Here is a 9,270-nt window from a genome sequence, read left to right as displayed (position 1 = left end):
AAAGTCAGATACTCAACCGACTGAGCCACCCAGGTGCCCCAACAAGAGTTCACTTTCAATGGGGGAGGACAAGATGGACTATAATGGCCTAGGACAGAAAACTCAATGAAAAAGCATTGTTGAATCACATATGCATAAAACACCTAAAATATGCAAGCACTGCTTTAGGTTCTGGGAGAAAACAGTGAAAAAAAGAAATATTGTCCTCATGGAGATTGCGAGTTAATGCACTTCAAAATCCTTTTGTTGAAATGAAGGGTAATTTCACAGCCTTAATAAAAGGATTGAGACTCAGAAAATGCACCTAGTCGATTATCAGTTCCCGCCTTTAATTATTATTTCCAGTTCTTCCCATACTTTTGATTTTGACAGCATGACTGACATTACATATGTTTATGTTAGTCACCAAATTCTAATTTCAGTCACAAGGAAAACAGTTTTCTTTGTTTACTAATGCAAAGTGGAAGTAGATGTACAATAATGTTGAGAGAACTCAAAATAATTTCTTTCTTAAAAACTTGTAAGAAAGATTTGTGTATTGCTTAAGCATATTATATGAAACATAAAACACACTGGATGAATCATCAATAGCCCACCTAGTGTATCACAGTAGACTAGCAAATTGATAAATATGGATAAGCTTTTTATACTTTTATTAAATATTTACTATGCATTTTTAACTATTACTTATATATGCACATATACCTAACAATGTTAAAATTGGAGGCATTTTGGAAGGTAAGTATAATATAAATGAGAGTAAAAACATCCTCATTTTGCTTACTGAAAGAAAAAAATGGAGACCTAGGGAAGATGAGTCACATGCTCAAGGTCACAAAGCTAGTTACTATAGGACCTAGAAAAGCACTCAGTTATCTCAACTTATAGTGCAATGATCTCTTTCCCCCACTTTTGCCTTAGGATTTAACTGTGTGTGCCATGATGTTGTTTGATCGTATGAATTTCCCCTCAAAGGTATTTATTAAAATAAAAATATGCCTGGCATACAGCAGTAAACACCTCCAGTGCAGAATTTAGACTTTAATGTGCAAATGCCCAAGTTCTAAAAGCCTTCCTCATTTTTTCTTCAGAGTAAAGCCAGTGGCATATGACATCTAGGCACAATGTATGTAAGCACAAAGTAGATAACTTAGAAGAGTTTCTTTTCACTGGCACTGAAGTTCAGACTTATGTTTTTAAAAAATGAAATCAAATGACCACCACAAAACAAAAAAAACAGAAAACTTGCATTCTACTTGAAGTGATAAAGAAATGTGAAGTAGTCTTGAAAAAGAATGCTAACACTACTTCTGAAGGTGACTTCTGCAAAAAGCTTTCCTTAAGAGCAGCACACGTGCATTCCCTGAACCAGAAGACAGCACGATGGAAACCATTACTCACATTCCATTGCATTTCTCTGGAAGCTGCAGCTGGTTCACTAAACCAGTCTACTCTTCCATACAAAGGAAAGTGGTACTTAGACTGAGATACCACAGCTAGTACCTAGCAGAAACAAAGTTTCTCACGTTTCTTTTAGTCTCTTTAGCTAATCATGTTCTCTTAAGGTGAGTCACCAGTGTTCATTTCTTATTTTGTTTAAATATGAATGAACACTGTCATGTGTTTCTTAAAGATTTGAAAATGTCTATATTTTAGACAATGTGGGTATTGTGAGTTAAAAAAATCATTTCTTCAAGAATCTTAACAAAATCCTACTATGCCACTTCATTTGGAGACCTGAGTGTTGGGTAAAGGGCAACTGCTCAGGGAAACAAAAGTGCTGTTGTTGTTGTTGTTGTTGTTTTGGTTTTAAACAAAAACCATTCTCATTAATGAGAAAAAATATATAATATTGAGTTCAAGACCTTGCTTGTTATGCCATTGGGTCAAGGGTTGGGCATACACATGACTGAAGTAGCAAGCAGGATGTACATAAATAAAGACACGTAGGGTCACAGAAGGAGAAAATGGTGTCTGATATGATTCAGTCTTGGTTTCTCATCACTCAGCAGCATGCTGGGGCATTCAGGGCACCCTCCGGCATATGCACCTTCAGCACCATGTGGTACAACTTCCTCAGAAAGTTCTCATCACTCTCATTCTCCTCAATGGCCCTTTGGGCACCTCCAGCAGATGCAAGGTATCAGTCACTTCTAGAAGTGCTGCCCACTACAATTTGGGTATCATACACACCATGAAGCCTAGGTTGAACTCCACAGGGTTGATGGGGACATTGGTGGCCTGGAGGAACAGGGAGAAACCATGCCACACCATAAGATCTTAGCAGGTTATTTTACTTTGTTTTTCTGTTTTGTTTGGTTTGTTTTACTTACTTTTTTTGAAGTGTTAACTATCCTTTGTTTTTTGAACTTCTATTCTATTCTATTCTATTCTATTCTATTCTATTCTATTCTATTCTATTCCATTCCATTCCATTCCATTCCATTCCATCCTATTCTATTTTGAGAGAGAGGTGCAGAGAGGGATAGAAGGAGAGAGAGAATCTCAGCTAGGTTCCATACTCAGTGTGGAGCCCAAAGCAGAGCTCCATCCCATGACCTTGGAATCATGACCTGAGCTGAAATCAAGAGTCAGATGTTCAACTGACTGAGCCACCCAGGTGCCCAGAATGAACTTTATTTTTAAGTTTTTATTTTAATCCCAGTGAGTTAACATATAGTGTTGTATTAGTTTTGGTGTACAATATAGTGATTCTACAATTCCATACAACACCCAGTGCTCATAATAACAAGTGCAGTCTTTAATTCCCATCATCTGTTTCACCCACCCTCCACCACACTCCCTTCTGACAACCATCAGTTTGTTTCCTATAGTTAAGACTCTGTTTCTCGGTTCATCTCTCTCATTTTTATCCTTTGTTCGTGTGTTTTTTTCTTAAATTCCACATGAGTGAAATTCACATGAGTGAAATCATTTGGTATTTATTTTTCTCTGACTTATTTCTCTTAGCATAATACTCTCTAGCTCCACCCATGTCATTGCACATGGCACGATTTCATCCTTTTCATGGCTGAATAATATTCCCCCTCTCTGCATATACCAACTCTTCTTTATCCATTCATCTATCACTGGACACTTGGGGTTCTTCCATAGTTTGGCTATTATATAAATGATGCTGTTATACACATAGGGGTGCATGCATCCCTTTGAATTAATATTTTTGTATTTTTGAAGTAAATACCCAGTAGCATGATTGCTCGATTGTAGGGTAATTCTATCTTTAACTTTTTGAGGAACCTCCATACTGTTTTCCACAGTGGCTGCATCAGTTTGCATTTCCACCAACAATGCACGAGGCTTCCTTTCTCTCCACATCCTCACCAACACATGTTGTTTCTTGCATTTTTTAGTCACTTAAACAGGTATGAGGTTATATTGCACTGCAGGTTTGATTTGCATTTCCTTGATAACTTATGATGAGCATTTTTTCATGTGTTTGTTGGCCATCTGTATGTCTTCTTTGAAGAAATGTCTGTTCATGTCTTCTGCCCATTTTTAATTGGATTACTTATTTTTTGGGTGTTGAGTTTTTTAGGTCCTTTATATATTTTGGATAGTCTTTATTGGATATATAATTTGCAGATATCTTCCCTGATTTAGAAGGTTGCCTTTTAGTTTTGTTGATTGTTTCCTTTGCTGTGCAGAAAGTTTTTATTTTGATTTAGTTCCAATAGTTTATTTTTGCTTTTGTTTCTCTTGCTTCAGGGGAACTATCTAGAAAAATGTTGCAATGGCCAATATCAGAGAAATTACTGCCTGTGCTCTCTACTATGATGTTTATGGTTTCAGGCCTCACATTTAGGTCTTTAAAACATTTTGGGGGTGCCTGGGTGGCTCAGTCGGTTGAATGTCCGACTTCAGCTCGGGTCATGATCTCACAGTCTGTGAGTTCGGGCCCCGCGTCGGGCTCTGTGCTGACAGCTCAGAGCCTGGGGCCTGCCTCAGATTCTGTGTCTCCCTCTCTCTCTGACCCTCCCCCGTTCATGCTCTGTCTCTCTCTGTCTCAAAAATAAATAAACGTTAAAAAAAAAAATTAAAAAAAAAAACATTTTGAATTTATTTTGTATATGGTGTAAGAAAGTGGTCCAGTTTAATTCTTATCATGTTGCTGTCCAGTTTTCCCAACACCATTTGTTGAAGAGACTGTCTTTTTTCCACTAGATATTCTTTCCTGCTTTGTCACATATTAATTGATCATATAATTGTGAATTTATCTCAGGGCTTTTTCCTCCTGTTCCATTGATCTGCTTGTCTATTTTTGTTCCAGTACCATACTGTTTTGATTACTACAGCTTTATAATATAACTTGAAGTCTAGAATTGTGATGTTTTCAGCTTTGCTTTGCTTTTTCAAGATTGAGATATTTCTTGGTCCCATACAAATTTTAGGATTGTTTGTTCTAGTTCTGTGAAGTATGCTATTGGCATTTTGATGGGGATTGCATTGAATATGTAGATTGCCTTGGGTAGTATAGAAATGTTAACAGTATTTGTTCTTCCAACCCATGAGCACGGAAGGTCTTTCCATTTCTTTGTGTCGTCCTCCATTTCTTTCAACAGTGTTTTATCATTTTCAGAATACAGGTATTTCACCTTTTCCGTTAGGTTTATTCCTAGGTATGTTATTTTTTTGGTGCAATTGTAAGTGGAATTGGTTTTCCTAATTTCTTTTTTTCCTGCTTCATTGTTGGTACATAGAAATTCAGCAGATTTCTGTGCATTGATTTTGCATCCTGTGACTTTACTGAATTTATCAGTTCTAGCAGCTTTTCAGTGGTGTCTATCAGGTTTTCTATGTATAGTACCATATCATCTGCAAATAGTGAAAGTTCTACTTCTTCCTTACCAATCTGGATGGCTTTTATTTCTTATAGTTGTCTGATTTCTGTGGCTAGGACTTCCAGTACTATGTTGAATAAAAGTAGTGAGAACAGACATCCTGTCTTGTTTCTGACCTTAGGGGAAAAGTGCTGTTTTTCCCCCATTTTAGCTGTGGGTTTTTCATATATGGCCTTTATTATGAGGTCTGTTCCCTCTAAGCCTACTTTGCTGAGGGTTGTTATCATGAATGGATGCTATACCTTGTCAAATACTTTTTATGCATCTATTGAAATGATCATATGGTTCTTATCCTTGCTCTTATTGATGTTTTGTAAATGTTGACCCACCTCTGCAACCCACAAATAAATTCCACTTGATTGTGGTGTATGAATTTTTTAATGTATTGTTGGATTCAGGTCAGTTTGCCAGTATTTTGATGAGAATTTTTGCATCTATATTCATCAGAAATATCACCCTGAAGTTTTTTTTGTTTGTTTTGTTTTGTTTTGTTTTGTTTTGTTTTTTGGTGGTGCTAGCCTTATCTCATTTTGTTATCAGGGTAACGTTTCTATATTTTAGAATAGTTTGAAAAGAATAGGTATTAATTCTTCTTTAAATGTTTGATAGAATTTGCCTGTTAAGGCCTTTGGTCCTGGACTTTTGTTGGAAGTTTTTAAATTACTGATTCAATTTCTTTGCTGGTAATTGGTCTGTTAAATTTTTCTATTTCTTTCTGTTTCAGTTTTGGTAGGTTATATGTTTCTAGAGATTTATCCATTTCTTCTAGGCTATCCTATTTGTTGGCATATAGTTTTTCATAACAATCTCTTACAATTGTTTGTATTTATGTTGTGTTGGTTATTTCTCCTCTCTCATTTGTGATTTTATTTATTTGAGTCCTTTCTTTTTTTTTTTTTCTTAAGTCTGGCCAGAGGTTTATCAATTTCATTGATTTTTTTTTTTTTTCCAAAGAACAGCTCCTCACTTCATTGATCTGTTCTATTGTTTTTTGGTTTTGTGGTTTTTTGGGGTTTTTTTGGTTTCTATATCATTTATATATACTTTTTAAAAAATGTTTATTTATTTTGAGAGAGAGAGAGAGAGTTTGTGTCTGTGGGAGTGAGGGAGGGTCAGAGAGAGAGGAAAAGAGAAAATCTGAAGCAGGCTCCCTGTTGTCAGTGCAGAGCCTGACCCAGGGGTCTATCCCATGACCAGGAGATAATGACCTGAGCCGAAGTCAAGAGTTGGATGCTTAACCAACTGAGCCACCAAGGCATCCCTATTATTTATTTCTGCTGTAATCTTTATTACTTCCTTCCTTCTGCTGGTTTTAGTTTTTGTTTGTTGTTTTTCTAGCTCCTTTAGGTGTAAGGTTATGAGGCCTGTATAGCTATAAACTTCCCTCTTAGAATCACTTTTGCTGCATTCCAATGGTTTTCAACCATTGTGTTCTCATTTTCATTTGTTGCCATGTACGTTTTAATTTCTTCTTTTATTTCCCAGTTAACTCATTGTTTGCTAGCATCTTATTTAATTACCATGTATTTGTGGTCTTTCCAGATTTTTTCTGGTGACTGACTTCTAATTTCATAGTGTTGTGATCAGAAAAGATGCATGGTATGACTTTGATCTTGAATTTGTTGAGGCTTGTTTTGTGGCCTAATATGTGGTGTATTCTGGAGAATATTCCATGTGCACTTAAAATGAATGTTCTAAATATATCTGATGAGTCCATCTGGTCCAGTGTGTCATTCAAAGCCATTGTTTCCTTGTTTATTTTCTGTTTAGATGATCTGTCTATTGATGTAAATGGGGGGTTAAAGTCCCCTACTGTTATTGTATTACTATTGGTTAGTTCTTTTATGTTTATTATTAACTGTTTTATATATTTAGGTGCTCTCATGTTGGGTGCATAAGTACTTACAACTATTATATCTTTTTGTTGGATTGTCCTCTTTATTATTACATAGTGTCCTTCATTGTCTCTTGTCACAGTCTTTGTTTTAAAATCTATTTTCTCTAAGTTTGGTACTCCAGCTTTCTTTTGACATCCATGCATGGTAAATGTTCTCCATCCCCTCAGTTTCAATCTGCAGGTGCTTTTAGGTCTATAGCGATCCTCTTGTAAGCAGCATATGATGGGTCTTGTTTTCTTTTTTTTTCTTTCTTCTCCTCCTCCTCCTCCCCCTCCCCCTTCCCCTCCTCCTCCTCCTCCTCCTCCTTTTTTTAATATTCATTCTGTCACCCATTGTCTTGATTGGAGCATTTAATACATTTGCATCCAAAGTAATTATTGATAGATATACGTGTCATTTTATTAGCTGTTTTGTGGTTGTTTCTGAATATTTTCTCATATCCTTTCTTGCCTTTCTCTTTTTCATGGGTTGATAGTTTTCTTTTGTGATATATTTGGATTTCTTTCTCTTTATCCTTTGATTATTAGTGTTTTTTTAAGTTTATTTATTTATTTTGAGACAGAGAGAGACAGCACGCAAGCAGGGGAAAGCCAGAGAGAGAGGGAGAGGGAGGGAATCCCACGCAGGCTCTGCACTGTCAGCGCAGTGCCCAATGCAGGACTTGAACTCATGAATCTTGAGATCATGATCTGAGCTAAAATCAAGAGTCAGACACTTAACCTACTGAGCCACTCAAACAGCCCTATTTGTTAGTGGTTTTTGACTTGTGGTTCTCATTAGGTTTGTATATAAAATCTTTTGCATATAGCAGGCTATATTAAGTTGATGGTCGTTTAAGTTTGAACTCATTCTTTACTCCTCTCCTCCTTATGTTTCAGGTACATGTTGTCATATTTTGCATCCTTTCATTTTGTGATTTCCTTGACTGATATTTTACAAAAATATTCATTTTTTTACTGCTTTTGTGTTTCCTATCTTCATACTACCACTTTTGGTCTTTCCTTTCCACTCAAAGAGCGCTCTTGAATATTTTTTGCAGGGGGTGTTTCATGGTCATGAACTCCTTTAGTTTTTGTTTTTCTGGGAAACTCTTTCTCTCGCCTTGTATTCTGAATAACAGTCCTGCTGGTAGAGTATTCTTGGTTGCAGATTTTTCCCATTCAACACTTTGAATAGGTCATTCCGCTCTCTCCTAGCTTGGAAATTTACTGTTGAAAAATCCCCTAAGAGTCTTATGGGGTTACCTCTTGTATGTAAATGTCTTCTTTTGTCTTTCTGTTTTAAATTTTTTTTCTTTATCACTATACTTTGCCATTTTAATTATACTACATCTTGGTTTGGATCTGCTTTTACTGATTTTGTTGGGGGTTCTCCGTTCTTCCTGGATCCGGATATGTGTTTCCTTCCCCAGATTAGAGAAGTTGTCAGCTATTAACTTTTCACATACATTTTCTTCCCCCCTTTCTCTCTCTCTTCTTCTGTTACTCTTATATGGCAAATGTTATTATGTTTGATGGAGTCACTGAGTTCCCTAAGTCTATTCTCATTTTGCATAATTCTTTTTTCTCTCTTTTATTCAGCTTGATTACTTTCCATTACTCCATCTTCTAGGTCATTAATTCATTTCTCTGCTTCTGCCAGCCTACAGTTCATTCCATCAAGCATGTTTTTAATATCGTATATTGCACTCTTGATCTCTGATTGGCTCTTTTTTTAATCTGTGTTAAGCATCTCATTGATGTCCTTCCCCCTTTTCTGAAATCCACTGAGTATCCTTATGCTTTAATAATACATCAGGCATGCTACATGTATCTATTTCACTTAGATCTCCGGCTGTGACCTCGTCCTGTTCTTTCATTTGGGACAAATTTCTCCTTGTTCTCATTCTAAGTCTCTGAGCCTGTTTCTATACATTAGGAAAGTCAGCTACATCTCCTGCTTTTGAGGATAAAGGCCTTGTGAAGAAAAGTTCTGATAGTGCCCCGAGGACTAGTATTGTCTGTTCCCCAGGGCCTGGCATTCAGGGAATGTCTCCAATGTATGCTGTGTGGGCTCTGCTGTTTGTTTTGGCTGCTTTATCCTTTAGGCCAGTTGTCTGCAGAGGCTCTTTGTCTGTTATGGCAGCATTTGGTCTCTGGCCCAAATGTGGCACATTTCAACTAGGTGTGCTCTGGTCTTCTTGTGAAATGAGACCTATTGCCACTGGAACCAAGACCTGCAAAACTCCTAGGTCAGGAAATGTGGTGTGGGCAGGGGATTGGTTAGGTTTTCTGAGGGTGGGGGCTCTCCATGCTGGGACTGAGGCAAGCTTGACTAGGGGACCGTCTACATGTGTGGGGGTGGGGCTTTATTGTAAGCAAGTTAGTGAGTGTAGGAACTGTGCTGTTTTTCTTGGTGGTCTTGTGTTTACGATGAGGGGAGGAGGTGGGAAATAACACCTGCCAGGTCCTTTGTTCCTTTTTTCCTGGAGGTGTCTCTCTGGGATATGCTCCAAGATAAGTGGATAGCCTCTC

This window comes from Panthera tigris, chromosome D1, assembly GCF_018350195.1.
Source record: "Panthera tigris isolate Pti1 chromosome D1, P.tigris_Pti1_mat1.1, whole genome shotgun sequence".
Lineage (NCBI taxonomy): Eukaryota > Metazoa > Chordata > Mammalia > Carnivora > Felidae > Panthera > Panthera tigris.
This window is presented reverse-complemented; position numbering follows the sequence as displayed.